A 21273-nucleotide genomic window follows, 5' to 3' on the forward strand; every position below is an offset into this window, starting at 1 on the left:
GGAAACCCCAATGGTATTTGAATAATGGGTGGACACCTGATCTAGACAATAGGGAAAGACCAATCTAATACAAAACACTGGTAGGATCTCATGTTAACCTAATTACAACCACTATAAGATCCTAATTGTTACTCAAATATTAAAACACAATAGCCTAATTTAAAGGAACAAAAGAAGTATATGGCCAGCACTAGAAATAATTTAAAACATTCTGAAGCCAAGGTTTTCACTAAGTGGGAAACAAAAATCCACCAACTATATTTAGCTGTTGATGCAATCTACTTAAATTTGTTTTCAATTAAGATAATGGAGTTGTTGGTACAGCTAAGAGATATTTGTATCTCAGGAGTAAAAACAATCCCCAGTGTAACTGATATTTTCCTATGAGCATTTTAATGACAAGTATAGCAATCCCAATATAGTCAATACTTCAGTTACCAGTACATGAAATCTGGTAAATATCCTAATATGGTATGAAGATGGACCACCATCACAAAGCACTTTACAAGATACAAGACTAGGGTGTGTGAACTATGCATCAGCTGCAGAGTCACTTACAATAATGTCTGACCCGAAAGACGGAGTACAAGGAGGTTAAATGATTTGCTCAGGATCACACAATGAGTCAGTGGCTGAGCTGGGATTTGAGCCGGGGACTTCCTGGTTACAAGCCTGTTTCTTTAACCACTGGACCACACAGCCTCCTTTTATATAGGTAGGCGTGTGCGTGTGCGTGTGCGTGTGCATGTGTGTGTGCGTGTGCGTGTCCGTGTCCGTGTGCGTGTGCGTGTGCGTGTGTGTTTTTCTGCTAATTCCAAATCAAATGTTAAGTAACCGTGACAGAGACAGAATGATTCTTGGTGATAAATCTCCCTCCCGACCTGTGAGGATGAAGTGTAAAGGGAACAGAGTGCCCTGGACTGGATGGCCAGACAATTCAATCCCAGGGTTAGGTGGAAGTCAGCCATCTAGAAAGGGGGCACAGCTGCGGTACATTAAGTCATCGCTCCAGAAGGAAAGCGATGTGGCAACCGCGGATTGGAAGAGAAATGGTTGCACTCGCTAAACAAGGGGGCGTGACTGAAGGTACAAAAGGGGACGTGGCTAGGTGATCTGTTCCTTTGTAATGGTTAAGAGCGAACCGCTGAAGCATGAGTGTAAAATTACAGTGAGTGTTTTGTTTGTTTTGTCGTGCCTAAAAATCTACTTATTTCTTATTATTAGATGGCTAACATGATCCAGAGCTGTCGCTAGAGGCCAGCACTAAAACCAGACAACATTGCACCACTGTACCACTAATAAATTGTATTACACCACAAGCACAATAATAATCAGGAGGCTGTGTGGTCCAGTGGTTAAAGAAAAGGGCTTGTAACCAAGAGGTCCCTGGTTCAAATCCCACCTCAGCCACTGACTCATTGTGTGACCCTGAGCAAGTCACTTAACCTCCTTGTACTCTGTCTTTCAGGTGAGACGTAGTTGTAAGTGACTCTGCAGCTGATGCATAGTTCACACACCCTGCTAAATAAACAAATAACAAACAAATAATTATCACTGTGGACTTGTGAACGTGTGTGTTCTACTGTGTTTATTATTTACAAACTGTGTCGTTTTTTTGCAACAGTGCAACACACATTGCTGTGTATTGCCTGGGATTATTCTTTGTGGTCGCCAGACCAGGATTACAAATAAACATATTGTTTGGACCGTGAACTTTGTTGTTTGTCTTCTGTTACTTAATCACATCACCACTACACCTGCGCACTGCAAACTACTGTGCCACAGTAACATAGTTTTAAACCTTTTGGCAAGTAAAAGAAACACAGTTTGATGTCTATTTCATGCATTTTAATCACAGCAATGTAGCTCTTTACACAGTTAACCTCATAACAATGTCAACAATATGTGAGGTTGGTAGTGAATCCATCCACAGCACGATTAAACTGTGAAAGTTGAAAGAGCCTCTGCAAAAACCAAAATGATTCAGCAATTTTCAATTAGAGTTCTCTATGAAGTGTCACAGTCTTAGTAGATGTTGCTAACCTGTGTTTACAGTATGTTTTGAATACTGAAAACCAACTGATTTCTTGTATACTATATACACTCCCTCTACCAGCCTGAGACACGATGTAGTTAGCAATACCATATACAATTTCACCGTTTCTCACTTTGTTAAGTCAATCACCTGTGGGCCCCAATCCAAGATCAGCAGCTCAGCACAAGGATTCAAACCTGCCTTCGCTGGACATACCACTGGGTACCCTTGACTGATAAGCCCATTTTAACAACAGTGATGAAATGGGACGTTGTTGTAATGCTGAGGGAACATGAAGCCACTTTGTGGCTTGGAACTTGGTTTCAGGACACTAGGTTTCAGGCCACTGCATGGCACACCAGGGAAGACTTGGGGTTTGATACAGCAAAGTTGCTAGACTAGGTCACCCAGTCTCGTGGAACCAGGTTTCAAGCCACTGTTCCTAAAAAAAAAAGTGTTCGTCTTCGTGTTCCCACAGCTTTAGTCTATTAAAAGCATCCAGAAATTCTAGGGACAAGCCAATGTCCTTTGCCAAAAATCCAACCTGTCATGAATGTCTTTCTCCTACATGTACCCCTCCCCTCCTTTGCAGCAAATTCGCTTTCCTGTACCCAAATTGCAGCTGCAGTAAAAAAAAAAAAAAAAAAAAATTAGTACTTTGACGGCAACATCAGCTGATTTAATTACCATCTTTAATGTTTTATTAAATCATTGCAGGGTGCACTCAGAGATGTCACATCCTGTTTAGATAATGTTAGGAATATCAGAACAGGTACATTATAGAGCTGTCTTCCAGAAAACAAAGGATAAACCTTGTGTACTTAGAGTAAGATATAAGTCATGATTTCACTCTCCCGCTTCACGAAATACACACAAAACAGATTACACAATTCCACTTCCAAAATCACTTGAGGAAAGGTAATACTTGCGTCTTTGCTTCTAGAGGTTCTGAAATATTTTCAAACGACAATGATGAGGGATTGTGAGGGGATGTCCTCCCGTTGTGGATGATATTTATGTACGTATTCATTTGTGTTGTTGTTGCTGTCGTTAATATTATTACATATTATATTACTGTGTTTCTGTGCGGACGGATGAAAGCTGTCTGACTTTATTATTTATTGTTTGAGACCGGCAAAAAGCCTGTCTTGTACAATGTGGTTGACATGGATGGGGTTGAATCCCCCATCCCGAGTAACTCGTGGGAATGTGGCTGGAGCCTTAATAAGGTAGTTGTCTAATAGGTAATTAAGGCTCCAGCCACAGTATAAAAGACCCACTCCGGGCTCAGAGCCCTTTTTGTTTTGGTGTCAGTTTTGTGTTTTGTTCAAATCTTTTATTTTAAATTAAATATGAGCGCAGCAGCACCGTTTTGCCCTGTACCACCTGTGTTATTGTTTCATTTCCTGGTCTGATGTCACCATTCACACGCCACACAAATCCATCTGTGACAGGGATGATGATATCATTTTGTAGGTTAAAGTTTTGTATGTTAATGTTGTGCACATTGTGTCAAGGGAAGAAGAGTAATAAACATTTCCATTTGTACCATGAAACCAGAATCATCTTCATTCAACAATCCCATCTTAAACTTGGGGGTAGATTCAATCTAAAGCTAACGTGGATGTGAGTTTTGAGGAGCTGCGAGAATTGTGGGGCTTTCCAGTTTGTGGTTTCTCTTACAGTACGTAGCATCTGATCAAACCATTCCTGAAATATAAGGTGCCAAAATGCAACATGGGGATGTTTTACCCTTTGGAAGGGAACTTAAGTTACACTAATTAGACCAACTTTTATTGCAATAAAACAAGGGGTTGAAATTGTACAAATGCCCGCATTAGGAGCATAGAAACAACAGAATGGAAGAAAACATGTATTTTGCAATGAAACTTATCACCCAGATCTCTATGCATTTAGAAGCATATAAAAGTATACTAGCTCTTTACTGTTGTTTTGGGTAGGCTGTAGGCTTCTTTTACATTTTAGAATAATAATAAGTAGTCTCAAGAATGTAAAAAAGTTGAATAACACGTGCCGCTAGAATAAAAAATGATACATGGTTTTAATAAAAAAATATTCATGTTTGCAAAGAAATTACCTTATAGGCTTACTGCAGGTTGTAATATTTCTGTTCTTAATTCATTCTATTACATGTTAGGTGAAGGTATTAAATACATTTAAAGGCAACAGAAAATGTTTTAAAAAGCCCAGTTTATGTATGTTTTCCAATATTATGTATTAGGTTTGTGCAAAAAAAGACCGTGAAAAGATGAATGACTTTCTTTTTTTTTTTTGCTGCACTTCACTCAAACAATGACTGAAGTTGAAAATGGCTCAGCTAAATATGCTTATATGAACAGATGTACCATACCTACAGGACATGAGTATATTTACTTAAAATATTTGAATAGAGCCTTACAAAAGGAAAATCATTCAGACTGCACAGATTTACATTGATTTTAGACAGACAAGACTCGCAAATCATGCGAGACTCCAGAATATACAGGTGCCGGACTGGACCATTCATTTTAATAGGGATTTGGTTGGGAGCACATAATTATACCAGTAAGAGTGGCTGGATTAGACAGGTTTTACTCTGTTTGGTTATTTAAATAATTCAAATGCAAAAAAAACTATGCATTTTCTAAAAGACTTGGATACTCTATAGCTCTGTTTAGTGTACTTTGGTGTGATATAAAGCTCATTTTATATTTTGTGTATATGTTGTTTTATTGTTTCTTAAATATAAACGTTGTTTTTTTTCATTTTAAATTGTTTTAATACCAACATTTATCCCACCTTTGTTAAGGCAGCACAGAGCATTTAAGTTTAATCTGCCCTCTGGTTGTTTGCTTGCATTGAACTTTTTTTTTTAGGTTTAATGTTCCATAATTGCCTAATGGGCACTCTTTGGGTCACTTATCCCATCAAAATGATTTGAAGAGCTTGATTTCTGACCGCCCACAATTCTAACTGGGAATGACAATGAGTCACAATTCAGGTCAAATTGATTTTGTTCCGCTGCACGTGAATGATTTCAAATTAGTCAGAGTGGCAGATGTAAACCTAGTATGCAATCATCTTTTTTAATGAGGGCATCCAATAAATTGGAATTACACCATTAAGGGCCATTTCCAAATGACCAAGAGTTCAAAGTAGTCCATCTTGAATTAAAACACAGACACGTTCTGGAAGTTCTCACCCAAATTGTGTCCAACAAGAGTACACAGTTATATCTAAGCAAGGACTAAATTAAAAAGCTTATTTGTTCTGATGGAAATATTAGGTTAGTAAACATGTTAATCATTAATGCCATTCTTTACCAATCAACATGACATGGACTGTGTTTGAGAATTGTGGATTGTATTTATAAATGAAAAGTAGTAACAGACAAAAAAAGCTGATTGTTAAAAGATCAATTACAAACAATCAACGATGCATGATAAATGTGTTATAAAACGTGTTATTAAAATCATACATTTAATAACATAGATCATTAACAGATATGTTACAAAGGTTCTTTAAAGTGTGACCAAACATGGTACTTTCTGTGTAAAATTCCTGTCTGTCATTTTTTTTTTATTTGAGAACACAAAAACTCAGTAAATAACCATGCAATGAAAGTCATTCACTGAAAGAAAAGCATAAAAGGTCAGTCATTTCAGAAGATAAAAATAACTAAATAGGTATGCATAACCTGTAGTGATATTAATTAATTGCATAGGCAAGTAGAACAAAAAAAAAATGCTGCAGGTATTTTTCCCCTTTGTTCTGTATGATGTTATTTGTATCTGGTGCTTCCATTGTCCTGGTATTGCACTCCTCTATTAGCAATTCACAGCCTGCGATTCTTCTTCATCCCTCTTTATCTTCACCCACCTATCTGCTCTCTTAGCAACCTTACATTCTAATGAAGTAATAGTTACCTAAAATCAATTCTGCCCCTCATCTAAAGTCCAATATATCAATATTTGTTTCATGCAAAAGTAATTTTAAACTTTGGTTTTCATCTAATTAGTGACTGTAATTCAATTAGAATCAATGTTTAAATATACTTTTGCATAGAAGAAACATTACTATATTGAGATTTATTCAAGGCAGAATTCATTTCCAGGTATTCAATTTTAATTACTTTTATCAGTGTCAAAAGTACATTTTAAAGCATTCAACAGCATGTTTCCCTATATATATATGTGTGTGTGTGTGTGTGTGTGTAAAATCTATGTCATTATTATATAGTCGAGATAAGGCCTTTAGTTGCGGTTCTTTAAGATCATTGATTTGAATACCTGTGTTAGAAAGTATTTAAATATGAAAGCACTGCTCTTTTAATTGTTATACTAGTGATAGACTTTTCTTAAAAGGGTATTGGTTTGAAATAAAAAAAATGGTACCATTGTAATCTTTTGTCAGACAAATTTTGTTTTAACTAGTAATTTTCCTCACTTCTACATTGTACAAGGTCTGCCAAACAAAGACCATGAACCATCATTTCTGTGCTTTTGGGGGCTGATTGAAACACCTGTGATACTCTTATGGTTTGTTTGTATAAATTGAAGACTAAGAAAAAGTCAACATTAAAAGAACAATGAGTTTTGGGGGTAAGTGGAAATGGGATTCCAGTTATAAGAAGTAAAGCAACATTGTCTTGAGAATAGTAGGCACAGTTCATCCAATCTAAGAACGCAAGAAGATTACTGGGGAGATGATTTTTTTCTGTATTAGTATTTGGATGATAACCATTGAATCACTTTATCTTTTAAGAGAAATGCATGTTGGGGTCATGACTTGCTCTCCTCATATTAGCACAGTTGCGTGGTGTGCAGGAGGAGTCATGTAGTCAGGGTTTCCTGGCTGTGCCAAGCTGCCGATCCTTGCTGGGGATCCCACAGGGAGCGTTGCATTGATTCTGGCGCTCTCACCACATATTAGGGAGACAAGAGTCTTTTAAGGAAAGATTTAAAAGATTATAAGTACAAAACAATGATTGAGTTGCAAACATGCGGTTCTGTGGGCAGTGTATGCTGCTATCGGGAAATAATGTTTTATTGCCTGAGAAAGGGGCAATAAAATTAGCAGAACTGACCTTGACCTGACCTGGTGCAAGCAAGAGTTGTCTGATCAAAATGTTGCAGACACACAGAGATAAGCCAGCAACTAGCTTTGCACGCAAGGGGTGCAATAATATATAAAAAGAGCATTTGACAGTGCTTTGAGAAGCGTTCAAGATCCTCCATGAACACGCACCAGCGCTGTCTCCGATGCTGTCTCCGATGCTGTCTCCTTGAAACTGATATCATTGATTAATTTCTTCTTATAACTAGTAGCCTCATTGTGTCTAATAATAATGACAATTAAGCTGTAAAAGTGTGACTTTTGATTATTGGAATCAATAAAGTTATGTGCGCTCCTTCACTCACAAATACAGACATAATTTAGTTTCCCTACAGTCTGTTTCTCCAGTTATCCTGAGTCTGACAACAAGTTTAATAGGGGGTACTCCAGAGTTACTCACAGCAATCAAATTCCTCTGAACACTTTTAATTTGAGGTATGAAATCTCACAAATAGTATCCGAATATTTCTACCGCCCATATTTTTTTTAAAAACAGAACTGTCCCTGCAGCACAGGTATAAGCACATCTGAACTGTTTGAGGATGTCTAATGGTATATTTAAATAGGGCTTCTGATTTTCAGTTTTAACCCATAAAACCCGATAAAACACCCCTGATACAAAAAAAATGAAATCGGTGGATAGCCAATAAACACCGGAAAGCACCGGAAAAACTGTGGAAATGATTAATCAATGGACAATGTCCTGCCTTCCTGACTTGCATCTATCATTGATTCGTTCTCAATACTTTAAACCCGCCCCAACTACTGAAGGACAGCACATTCCTACATTTCTATTGGAGTATTCATACAGTATATCAAAAATGAAAGCCCCGAAAAACAGAAGCCAGAAACCTATATATAAAATACGTTTCATATAATCAAGTGTACGTACCATGAGGAAGGTTTCTTACACATAAATACATTTAAAAATGTGGTGAATATACAATGGTAGCATGTCAGCCAGATGCCCTATTCAATTAGATATTCCTCACAAAAAGGATATAAAATAACGCACATTGAGCGAGCATTACTGTTGTTTCTGCCTTAGTACTTTAAAGTGTTAACAAAGGTGCTTGAAAACAGGCTTTGGTTCCAGTGATTACTACCATGGTAACACAGCAGCAGATTCCATTTTCAGGTTCTTTTTCTGGTACAATAATGAACTGTAATAACACAGCACAGAAAGTACTGCATTGTTCGCTTCCTGCTGTCCTTGACCTTGTAAAAAATCACAAATGCTGAATGAAATGCAAAAGCAGTAATTATGAATAAGCCATATGGAACCATCGTAAGGTATTAGAAAATTAAGCCAGATTCAAATTTGTGATGGTATTCTAAATCGGGTTTCTCCAGATAATTGTTTATTAATGAGCAATGTTTCAATGTCACAGCATAAATCAGATACATTGCAGATTTCACTTTATTGCACAGATATTTAAAATAATCTTTTTTTCAATTTTATACTGAATTGTTCTGCCCTTTTAAAAGATTATAAAAACTGATTTATTAACTTTAAAGCAAATGGGTATAATGTGTAGTTCAACAGGAAAATACAGCACCAAAAATACTATTAAAACAACATTTAAATATAGTGTTTCTATGTATAAACCACACCACACAATTTCCAAAATCTAAAGACTTCAAGAAAGTGAACTTATACACTGAATATTAAGGTAACTACAGCAATAAGGTACTTCTGTTATAGCCAGTTAATTTCTTTTTCAGGTTGTTATCTGTGGCATTCAACATTGAAATAGGAATTAAACTAGCTGGCACTTTACAATGCTCACCCATAATTCTAGTCTGTCTTTGTAATTCTTGAAAATCCTCTAACTCAATTTTCAGTAGGAAATAAAGATTATATCTTTTGCAGCCCTCCACCTTGTCCTTGCAAATATTTCCTAAATTTAACAATCGACACAATGCCTTTAATAATGTTTGAGTATGAATGCTACAGTGTCCTTTTTTTGTGTTCAGTTTTATACAAAAAAATATAATTTGTTGATGTGTATTTCATTACAGGCAGCTAGACTGTACTGTACATTTTAAGGCAGACAGACTATAAGTGATTGTAAACAACACCCCCCAAAAATGGTAAAACTGTGTAATAATAGTCTTTATTATTTCACTTGACAAGTATGTGACATGGCATAGTAATGAACTCACTGTTATAAACCTAGAGGTAGAGTTGCTTGTGTTCTATGTGGAAAGTTTAACAGAGCCACTTACTGGTGAGATGACTATATCAAATATAACGGTCAAAAGGATGCAAATCACAATTGCAGGCAAAACTAAAACACTTCCATCTCTTGTCATCTCTTGTTGTCTTTTTTTTATTTCTGGTGTCTAGTTTTACATGTTGTTTTTACCTGTGTCATGCACCTTTCATTTGTGCTTTAACAGTTCATCAAGTTGCCTCTGTTTTATTTCTGTGCACTATTGTTCTGTTATTGGAACATGTACCCAGCACTAGTCTTGACCTGGGTGACACAATTAGCTTAGAAGCTCTGCAGTGAAGTGTAGCTTCATAACGGCAAGATAAAGAGCAAGTACTGTATCTTTTTTACTTTCTCTTACCTTTTTATGATACCGTATTTGCAATCATTCATTGCAAAATAAATAAATAAGACAAAATAGAAGGGAAAGTACAGTAAAGAAAATGTTAAAAAGTCACCTCAAGCAACTTTAATATTCAAAAAATTCATTATTTTTGTGGCTTGCTGCCCATGGTGATTTTGTTCCCGTATTAATAGTGTTATGGCAGGGTTTTCCGATGTTTTGTGGGCACAATAATATGTTTTAAATACAGTAGTTGTAGAATGGAACAATAGTGAAGAAATAATAAATACAAAAAAAAATGTTATTCAGTTAAACTGCGATATGTATTTACAGTACTATCATTATTGCATTTCTTTTGCATTTGTTCATGTATATATTGTGTACATAAGACAAATTATTTAAAATATCCTGGCAACTGTATTAATGCTTGCCTACAGGGAAATATAAATGTTTATCTGATGGGAAATACAACATATGTTTGTTTGTTTTTTTTACAAATAGGAAAGTTTAAAGAACTGCACTGCCACGTCTTTAATACAATACACATTACAATCCCCATCAATCATGATATTACAACATTATTATGACACCAGCTTGTATGTTCTCCAGTCATACACACAAAGCAAAATCTTTGGATTAAATGCTTTAGATTGGATTAAGCACCTCGTCAACACACCTAAGAGGATGACAATAATATATATATATATATATATATATATATATATATATATATATATATATATATATATATATATATATATATATATTTTTTTTTTTTTTTTTTAAAGCACCTTACAGTAATGTAATAATAAAAGTAAAGTACTTGAGTTGTTGCAGAGATGTTCAATTTACTCCTCTTTTTGAGTAAGAAATAACCCAAGTTACAAAATGAGAAATACAAAACTGGAATTGGGCTTTCAAGAATAGCTGCTATTGCTGTTGCGGATACTGTATTGTCACTGACACTAGCAAACGCAATACTTGATTTTTTTTTTAAACTTTATTTTCTATATTGACTTTAAATAGACATATGAACGTATAGGACAGTATAGACTTACGTATAGACTTTAGTGTACATTGAAAGACAATATTCTTTCATCAAGCAGAAAAAAGGGTAAATTACATAAAGGAATACTGTATTTACGTATTTTCTGTTGGATTAATTTGGAACAGTAATTAAACATACTTTGAACGATAACATCCAAGCTCCTTTACTAGAGATTAGGGACCAGTCAGGTTAAAGGAAATCTCTGATCCATTTTCTAATGCATTAATATTAATTCATTCATATTTAAGGAGTGGATTTAAAATATCAAAACTGCTGACAACTAGGTGCAGCTGCTCTTACAAAAGATAAGCATTCACTCGAGACCCAATCATCTTTCTTTTATGTAGGCCACTAATAAGAGGAGCACCTAATTAATTTGAGAAAGTGCAGTCTGATTATGAGGATTAAAATGATTACAAGCTCCTACATTACTAATGAGCTGAAGCGCTGCAATAAACAATATTGTTCTAACCTTATTGACAAGTCCCTCTTTCAGTTATTTCTAATAACCTTGTCTTGACAATGCTGCTAATGGCGTGACCCAAAATGTTGGTCGGGTAAAATCAGATTTTGGGAAAGGGAAAAGCCAACACCACCTAAAACGAAAAGCAATATATACATATAAAAATGCAACAGTATTCAGATTAAGGAGAATTGTAATTATTTTTAGGCAAACAACAAAGATTATATCATGCTAGCAGAACAAAATATTGTTCCTTTTTGCGTTTTCAGTGATTGTGTTATCCACCTCAGTGCAATGTTTATTTGATACTGTTTGGCCCTACTGAGCCACTGTAATCTAGTTAGAAGGATGCATCTCCAGGGTTACTCTGTTATTATAATTACAGGTTGTTGTTGGAGTACACATGCAACAAAGGAAACACGGACTGTAACGTGGTGGGCTATAAAATCCTAGAAACAGAAAGACAGCATCCTCAAAATAAACCCCTCGGCTACAAGTTTTTGATCTTCTCAAACTCAAATGGATTATTTGCAGATTGCCAAACAAATACATGTTCTATATGCAGAAGCTTTGGTGATCTGGCTTTCCATTAATTTAACTTTCAATTCAGTTACATTATGCACTGTTTCAATGCTGTCGTTTGAAACTGCAGCTGCAAAATTAAAGATATTTTTTGAGTTATAAGAAGGGAGTCATTTATAAGTGGTTCGTATGTCTGCGTGTGTCCCAGAATTTAAAGAGAGGCACTCAATAACAGATCCAGAGCACAAATCCGGACCATAAATTGTAAAAAAAAAAAAACCCAAAAGGAACAATTCTGATGCAAGTGTAAGAATAAAACAATATTATAATTTGAATTACACCTGTACTTGTTTTTTTTCTATCAAAAGGGACCTTTTAATTGTGTTCTCAATGCAAGCTGCAGTCACGACATACCATATTAACCCGAGACAATACGTTTGCCTAGCAACCACAGCACAGTGAATGGCTATCACATTTGTTAGGCACAAGGCACAAACACAGATGTGAATGACAATTGTATGTCATTCTTAAGGTTTTTCACCTGAAAAGGGACTGTTATTTCATGATGAAAGTTATTAAATAAGACGTTTTAGACAGTATGAGTACTGCACGCATGTTTAATAAGTATAGAAACACAGAAACACTTTCATCCTGTACCCTCAACATTACCATCTATAATTACTCTCAAGATGCTGATGTAATTAAAACAGGGCTGATTGAATTACATTACAGTTGTACAGTCTGTCACTCTTAACCTCTTGAAATACTAAATCATTATATATATGAACTAAGACAGAATATGTATATAACAGCGTTTCACACAAACACATTTGTTTTAAAGCATACATTGCAGCTAGAACTTTGTTTATTTTTTAAGCAACAAAACCCACTGCATTGGGAATTGAAATTGTCTCCAAACACTCTTGAACTTCTGCTTCAGACTAACAGTGTTCTGGGTTGATAGGGACATTGTTTGTAGTTGTTTACAACATAATTCAAGGCCATTGGTTGAACATGCATGTCGTGCAGGCATATTACTGTTACCCAAACACACCTGGCTGTGATGCTGTGCCCAGCAAGAGCCACAGCAAAAAAACCAAAACAGATCTTTAGTATTGAAACTATTAATGTTTGTGTCTACTAATAGCATATACAGGTATGCAAGATTGGTTATTATTGTTTGAGATTGTTTGGAACAGCTAGATAGTTAGTCCATTCTTAATATGTATCAATGTTAGTGTAATCTCTCATTGGTAACCCAATTAAGGATTATTTCCATAGGATTGCTTATCTTTACCTAGCATATATGAACTTGGTCCTTGTTGTTTTGCATTGGGTATAAAGAACTTAAGTTTTTGTTGTTAAAATAAATATAATGTTGCATATAATGGAGAAAATGAATTTGAAAGGACCCTGTTGAAGCAAGGTGTCCGTCTTTCCTGGGACTGTAAAAGGAAATACTCCACACTACGCCCACACTCCGAGCAAGCTAGCTAGGGACTGGTGGGCAGATATGATGTCTGCTGGGGAGGTTCTGATGTAGAGGTTGACTGCTGATGATGCTCAGCGACCAAGGACTATGAGGGCGTGTTGGCTGAGTCCGGCTCTTGCTGCAGAACTGGGAGGGCAGGCCTGCCTTGGTGACAAGGGAGGAGAGGTGAGAGGTGATCCAATGCCTAATAATAATGTTTCTGGATAGATCGGAGAAGAGGGGCTCGGAGGGTGAAGGTTTTCTGGTTGATAGGAGCTTCTGCAGAGATGAGTAAAGGCAGAGAGGGGAGTTGATCTTTGAGAGCTGGATACAATGTCCGGTTCGAAGTTGGTCGGTTTTTGAGGATTGGAGAAGGTAGAAATGTTGGTCCTTAACGATGAAGAGGTCGCTGGATCGGATGGCTGAGGCTGGGAAGCTGGGAAGAGATGGCACGGTGAATTCTCCACATCTCAGGAAACCGAAGAAGGCAGTCAGGCACATGGACTCCATAACGAGATCATCGACAGGATTGAAACACCCGTGGTGGAGGATGGAAATCAGGTTAAGGAAAATATCTGGAGGTGATGGACAGTCTGGTTAGGAGGGAAGGAGGGAGACTTCTCTCGATCCCGCGTAGAGTAGGAGGGTAGGAGCTGGAATTGACTTGATCTGGTAGAAGTGTTGAATACCAGAGATATAGGACTTGATTTGAGAAGGAGAGAGGTAAAGGATTTTTTGCAGAGGTGGAGTCTGAGGAGCCAAAATATGAAGGCTCTGCCTTGAGGGATAATGCAGAGGGCATAACTGAAGTGGCCTAGCAGAGAGACTAGGTTCTGCTTTGAGATGTACCATGATATTGATCCAGCTCCTGGTGTCTGTGAGGGTAGGCTGTGCAGAGGACGTCCCGGTATGCTGAAAAGGCGATGACGGACTCTCAGAGGGTGAGACTTTTTAGAAGCCGTGGATGGCGGAACTTAAGGGTGACAGAGAGATCACCACAATCCACATTGATTTCCTGTGGGATTGTGCTAGTATGGATTTAAGTAACTTGATTTAAGTAACTTGCTGGTTGGCCAGTCTTTGAAGAAGAGGCAGCTTGGCGATGGATAGACAGAGCGGATCTCTTACCGCAGCGGGGTTGAGAAAAGGCGGAAGCTGCTGCTGGAGCTGGAGCTGGAGCTGGAGCTGGAACAGGAGAGATGGCTGGAAACCATGAGGGACATGGGTTGTCTCTGAAATCCAGTAGCGGAGAGGTACTGGGCGGAATATCCATGCTTGGGATGGCAAGTAGATGGTACTTCTCGCTCCCTTTTATTTATTTATTTTGGTCTAAGATTTCCATTATTTATTTATTGAAAAGTAGACACATAGGCTAAAAATAGACTGGTAGCTTACTGGCTCGTACGAAAAACAAACGCTGGAGAGAGCAGAAGTGGAAACTTATATAGAGTGATTGACAGGGAGATTAAAGACTCACGTCCCTCAAAACTTAACCTAAAGGTTTACACTTATAGATCTCCCCAAGGAATTTGCAATTACCCTTTTCTTTTTCATCCCAATGTTTTTTTTTTGGATTGCTTTACACCAGTCAAGAAGAGCCCAGTGTCCAAAACCAAACCCTTCAAATGCTGATGTCCCTCATGACCTTGTTCTGGACCTGTGTTTTCTTTTAGTCTTCATTAATAACTCACCCTGCTCTTTCCCCAGCCAGTCTCAGAATGCTCGCTGGTGACATGCTGTAGTGCTATTCTTATTCTGAACTAACCTTCTGGCATCTGAATTCATTAGTCTGCTGAAAACATGCTGAACAGAAATGCAACTAAGGACCCAGGAGATGTTTACCTCTGAAAGAAGGCTATGCTCCAGACAGGAGCTGCATGAAAAAGTAAAGTGTCCTAGTTTCAACTCTTCTTCACATATTTCCAAACACAATGATTTGCTGATTATCCAGGTCATACCAAGTTGACTGATAAAGATACAGTATATTAAAAAAAATGTAAGTGTGACATACAGACAGATTAACAGATAGACAGACACCCGCCCTATATCCCTGGAATCTGATATTCTCACTAATTTAAACAATGCCACTACCAAGTTTCATGACAATTAGGATAAGAGGTTCTCCAGATATATGCAGGAAGGTAATTGTGACATACATTATGCGCAACAGAAACTGTCAAAATCTACTTGCCCCTATCAGGCAACGCTATATTCCCTCTGTGTTCTGCAAGCTGTTGCGTGTTGGTATCTTGTTGTTGAATACAATCACAGTTTTTCCCTGCTCGTGGCCTTATTCTTGAACTATAGCTTGTTTGTTTGACGTGTGTCAGAATTGAAGGAAATCTAAAGAGACAAATTAAGCTCTTTGTTAGCTTGGAGAGCTAATCTGAAATGATAACGTCAAGATACATGCTGAAAGGGACAAAGAGAAAAACATTTCAACTGGACATGCCTCCAGAGAACTGCAATGAAAATTAAACAAATGTAAATAAAATACGATTTTTTTTGCTCCTTTAACGTTTATAAACAGTTTTTAATTGCTTGTGTGACCCAGGTTGTTTCAGACTGCTTGTAACCATCTGGCTTAGGTCTTGTAAACAGAATGGACATGCACTATAGTGTAATGCCTGTCATAAGGCTGTATTTAATACCAGTAGCTTATAGAGATGCTTGTGTCAACCCTATGTAAATACATTGCATGGAAGCTGCTTCTCTACCAGTTCTAATGGATACTAACTGAACAAACAACTGTGTGAACAGACTACAGCCTTCTTTCTGCACATTTGAGATATTCTAATGCATACTCTTCTCTAATGCTGTGACTGGTTAGCGCTGGCATCAAAAATCTGCAGTTCATGGCGAATAATTCTCACCAGCATTTTGTTGTTTGTAACTGAAGCTCAAGGGAATTGGTAAAGCTGTAAAAAAAAAAAAAAAAGAAGAAGAAAGAAAGGAAAAATTAAGGGTATTTTAAATGAGCTCTTGATTCATTTTGTTTTTGATGTCAAAGATCAACAGACTTGTTCTCATTGCTGTTCATTAAATCTTCTGGGACCAAAAAATAAATAAACAGGTTCACGTCAATTAAGGGAATAGCTCTCAGCATTAGTCAATTGCTACAGATCACAACAGACATAAGCACATCTCATTCAGCTTTTTACTAATTGCATTGTTAGAGTATACAGTACTTAACATTTTTGACTGATATCTCTTAGATGTTTATGGAATTAAATTATATATATATATATATATATATATATATATATATATATATATATATATATATTCAGTTTATAGCAGTTTCTAACAGAATAGGATCAGTGGAATATGCAACTTCTCAGTTTCCACTTCTCATCTGAAGAAGAGACCTCTGTGGTCTTGAAAGATAATGTATTTTATACATATTCAGCTGATCCTATTAAAAGGTATCACCAAAAAAAAAAAAGTATTTTATTAATTTCTAAGAATAATTTCTATTTCAAAGTATTTTGATGCTATTAGTCAAAGTTTTAAAATGTATTTTCTTATTACTTATATTCAAAAGTAGTGTTTATTCAGAAGATAAGAGGTAGGAAACTAGATTTTTAATCATTGGTTAGCACTCCTTTAAGTAACATACATTTTGTACAGGAGATGTATCATCTAGCCCGGGCACTCATGTAAGAGAGAAGCTTTTTAACTACTACTCATACAATGGTTCATAGTCAACTCCTTGTTCCAAAGCCAGGTCAACCCAAGCACTGTCGGACGTAAATCCAGTGAGACCATTGAATGAATAATAATCCCAATCAGAATCCTAATTGCACTAACGTGGCATAGTTCAAAACTGCTGATAATAATAATAATAATAATAATAATAAAAATAATAATAATAATAATAATAATAATAATAATAATAATAATGCACCATCGATTTTGGTATGTTTGGATAGTATTTTAAATATAGGAACTGTATCCCTCATGTTTCAAATTACAGGTAAATTGTAGGCTACTGCATACTACTACTACTGCTGTTGATAATAACAATAACAGTACAAATAATAATGTATAAAATAACATATGTTGAGTTTTAAACAATAACGTAACTGGATTTCCGTACGCTTGGATAACATTTTTCAATATGAGATTGCAATTTCATTCCTAGTGTCACCACAGAGAAATAGTAAGCGGCTATGCAAGAAATCACTTTTCACAATTATGAAGTTTGACATTTGCGGTATTTTGTACATAAATCAATGTAAATTTTCTAAACTACCACAAAAATGTATTCGGCACCATGTCGTAAAGGTATAATCTAGTAAATAACCAAGTAAATAATCTGTCAACACATACCTATAGTACGATTCAACCCCAAAAAAGCCCAAAGAACTCGCACACATAACGCATTTAAGAAGTGACACATCTTGTCTACATGTCTCCTAGCCCTACTACCATGACTACATTGACAGGAAAGGATTTAGGTGATCCTTTATTCCAGGGTTGTTATTTTTACCCACAGAAATTCAGGCAGAATATAAAATATTTTAATTACAGATTATTTGAGTGTAGGTGCAAGGTCTTGACATCAGAATCCAGAGAGTGAGAATGAGAGTGAGTGAAATTGATTGTTGTCAGATAACAGGCCCGAACCAGCCAGAGGACAGGATTTCCGTAGCAATAATAACAACCGTTATTGACCTCAGACATCAGAGTAAGGTTAGAACAGAAGTAAACTGTGGGCTGTTGCACTTTGTCATGTACAAGTAATGGGTTTAACCATATAGTGTGAAACAATACTATACACACTTATTGCATCAAGGGGAACAATTCGCCTTTGGTTTAATTCTTTCCTATTGATGGTCAGGGTGTATGTGAAATGAAATCGCATCAAGGCAACAGAGAGAGAGTGGATGGGGCTAGGAGAGTTGAAAATGATCTTGTCACTTTGCAGGCCCAAAGCATGGAAAAGGCACATTTAGAAAAAAATATATATATTTATATATATATATATATATATATATATATATATATATATATATAAACAGAACCAAGTGAAAAATAGTTAGGGAAATGTATAAAAAGCAATTAAAGTTTGGTTGCTATAATAATATCCAGTCTTTTTGTTACTCATGTTCAGTTTTTTATTAGTATATATTTTTTTTATATATATATATTTTATATGTCAGTAATTGGGCACTTTTGGTAGCACAATCTGCGTCCAATTAAAAGAACAGACCATTCATCTTTGGTTTATTTCTTACAAATTGCTGTTCAGGGTGTACTGTATGTACAATGACATCTGGTAGCCTCAGATGAATCACAATAAATAGAAGTGTACATCACAAAAACTGACACTAATTGAAACCAATTTAGCAAATTCAGCAAAGAGCAACACATAGAAGGTATGACTGTTGGGGGTGTGAAGCAAACACGAAAGCAGGGATTGAGGTTGGAAATGCAGTGGTCTATTTAATAATAACTGTTTAATGTAAAGGTTATGAAAACAAAGTTATTACCGTGTATGTATGTAACCCCTTTAGTGTATTCTGTTAATGCGCTTTCACTATGAGTTCAGGAGCTGCACTTCAGTTCTAGTATTATTATTTGTTTATTTAGCAGACGTCTTTATCCATGGGGACTTAAGAGACTATAGGGCATGTGAACTATGCATCAGCTGCAGAGTAACTTACAACAGCATCTCACCCTAAAAACAGAGCACAAGGTTAGGTGACTTGCTCAGGGTCACACAGTGAGTCAGTGATTGAGCCAGGATTTGAACCGGGGGACCTCTTGCTTACAAGCCTGTTTCTTCAACCACCAGACCACACAGCCTCCTAGAAGTCTTCCATAGATATAGGTAACCGAAACTAGATCAGCCAAAGTGTCTCTATAGGTATGCACCTGCGTCACCTAGAGCATTGCAGTGTATTGCCAGCAAAACTAATATAAAATGTCTTTCCAATGTGGCAGATCACTAGATGGCTTACCTCTATGAAGACTCCAGATTAAATATATCTATGTCAGCCAGCTAGAACTGAAGAGCAGCTCCTAAACTCAGGTGAAAGCACCATAACACAGACTTACCAAAGAGCACGGTACCTGAGGAATTAGAATCAGAACCACTCTGAATGATGGCAAACATCATATAAAGGTAGCTACTTTTGAAGCTAAATTATTTACTCCTTTGTGAAGAGTCAAATAACATTGAATCAATGATTGTAACAAGTTTACCCAGCTGATTTATATATATTCAGAACATGTTTATGGCTACTAGATCATTTTACCAGTCAGATCCACTGCATATAACAGTCAATTCACTTTCAAGTGAAACAAACCACTTTTTAAAACAGTATAGCCATCTCTTCAGCCTCATTACTTTAGGCAACCCAGACACTAGAGCAAAAAATATGTCCTTCTAATTAAAAAACAGACATAAAATCCTCAAGTGAGATATGGAGGTTTAAGATAAACATATTAGGGTTTTGCAGTCACACATATTCTGTGCTTGAATACATAACCTTTCATTTAGGACAATATTCTAAATAAATAAATCTATACGACATGTTCAACCCAATAAACAAAAAATATTAGGCAGAGGAGCATCGTATACTCCCCCCCCCCCCACCCTCCCTCCGGACAAGGCTGGGAGGGAAGTGGTTTATATAGGTTTATATGCCTAATAGGTTGGTGGGAACTTACCAGTAATTGTCTTGTAGTTTGACCAATGAATAAATGCGATGTACTAAGAACTGTATTAATGATACTATAGATTATAGACTGGCTGAAAACCTTGCAAGCTTTATATTAATTGTGCCAATTAATTGACTTGCCTGACTTCCATGATGATGACGTTTTAAACATCATTCTATCAATATTCAGCACCTGTTGTAAGTCACAAAAAAGAATGACAATATATTTATACTGCCTAGTTTATCTTTCTACCAGTGGTTCTTAATTGTATTATACCAGGTAATAAATCTTCTTATATTTAGTTGAAATTAAATTTTCTTGTGATACAAGTAATTTCACAACTAGATTATTTTTTTACACATGTATAAATGCAGAGTGCCCAATTAGTTTACATTTACGTTATATTAAAAAAAGTACAAAGGCTAACCAAACATTGTTGTGCCCATTATCCACGATACAGTTAATGAAACAATTGGTAAGTAATGTAGTGTTTGGATCAAACAGCAAGAAAACCTGCCAAAAACAGACAAAGGGTCATCAGATAGCAATACTGGTGCATACTAATTGTATTTTTACCATAATGAGGTTCTGCAATGTGTGCTTTTATACTGTTTGAAAAGGTCATCATGGATGTCATAACATTTCTTGAACAAGAAAAATGAGATGGATCCACTTAAAATGTTTTTATGCAGCAGCAGCCCAACCCGTTTCACTTTACTTAGCTCAGGCTCCAAGCCCTCCTTGACCCATTTCTTCTTTTGCTTTCTGTTTTGTACTCCAAATGCAAACCTTCACTCTATCGCTCTCTTTATATCAGGATTTTTTTTTTAAACTGTAAAGATCATGTCAGATAGTGTTGAATTTCAAAGTAACCACAGGAGAGGTATGTGTTTGTCACCTGTCACCTTCAATGTAACTAGTTAATTAATTCATTTATTTATTCTGTTACAAATTGATTCAACCCACAGCAGCTGGTCGTTGCCTAATTCTGTTAATGCTAAAAATCATCACTGTGGTATGGTGTCATTGCAAACTGTGTTATATTATGCTGTGGATGATATTGATATAACATGTTGATCATTACTATAGATACATCACACATTTAATATATCCCCCATCATCTGATCTACAGGGTAAATGATTACGACTGTGACTTATAATGCTCTTAAGTAGTTATATACAAGGTAGTGGCTATACAGTAGAGATTTTTTGTTTATTTTTATATATTTCTCATCTGTTAATATTTATTATATACACTGTTCTTAAAATCCTTAACATAGTCCTTAATGTCAATTTCAGTGAACTCTGTAATAATTCTGTAATAAGTATAATATACTTTTCCAATCATTACTTAAATCCTCATACAATCTGATTGCATTGCTGAAATGTTT

Source organism: Acipenser ruthenus, chromosome 14 (genome assembly GCF_902713425.1).
Source record: "Acipenser ruthenus chromosome 14, fAciRut3.2 maternal haplotype, whole genome shotgun sequence".
Lineage (NCBI taxonomy): Eukaryota > Metazoa > Chordata > Actinopteri > Acipenseriformes > Acipenseridae > Acipenser > Acipenser ruthenus.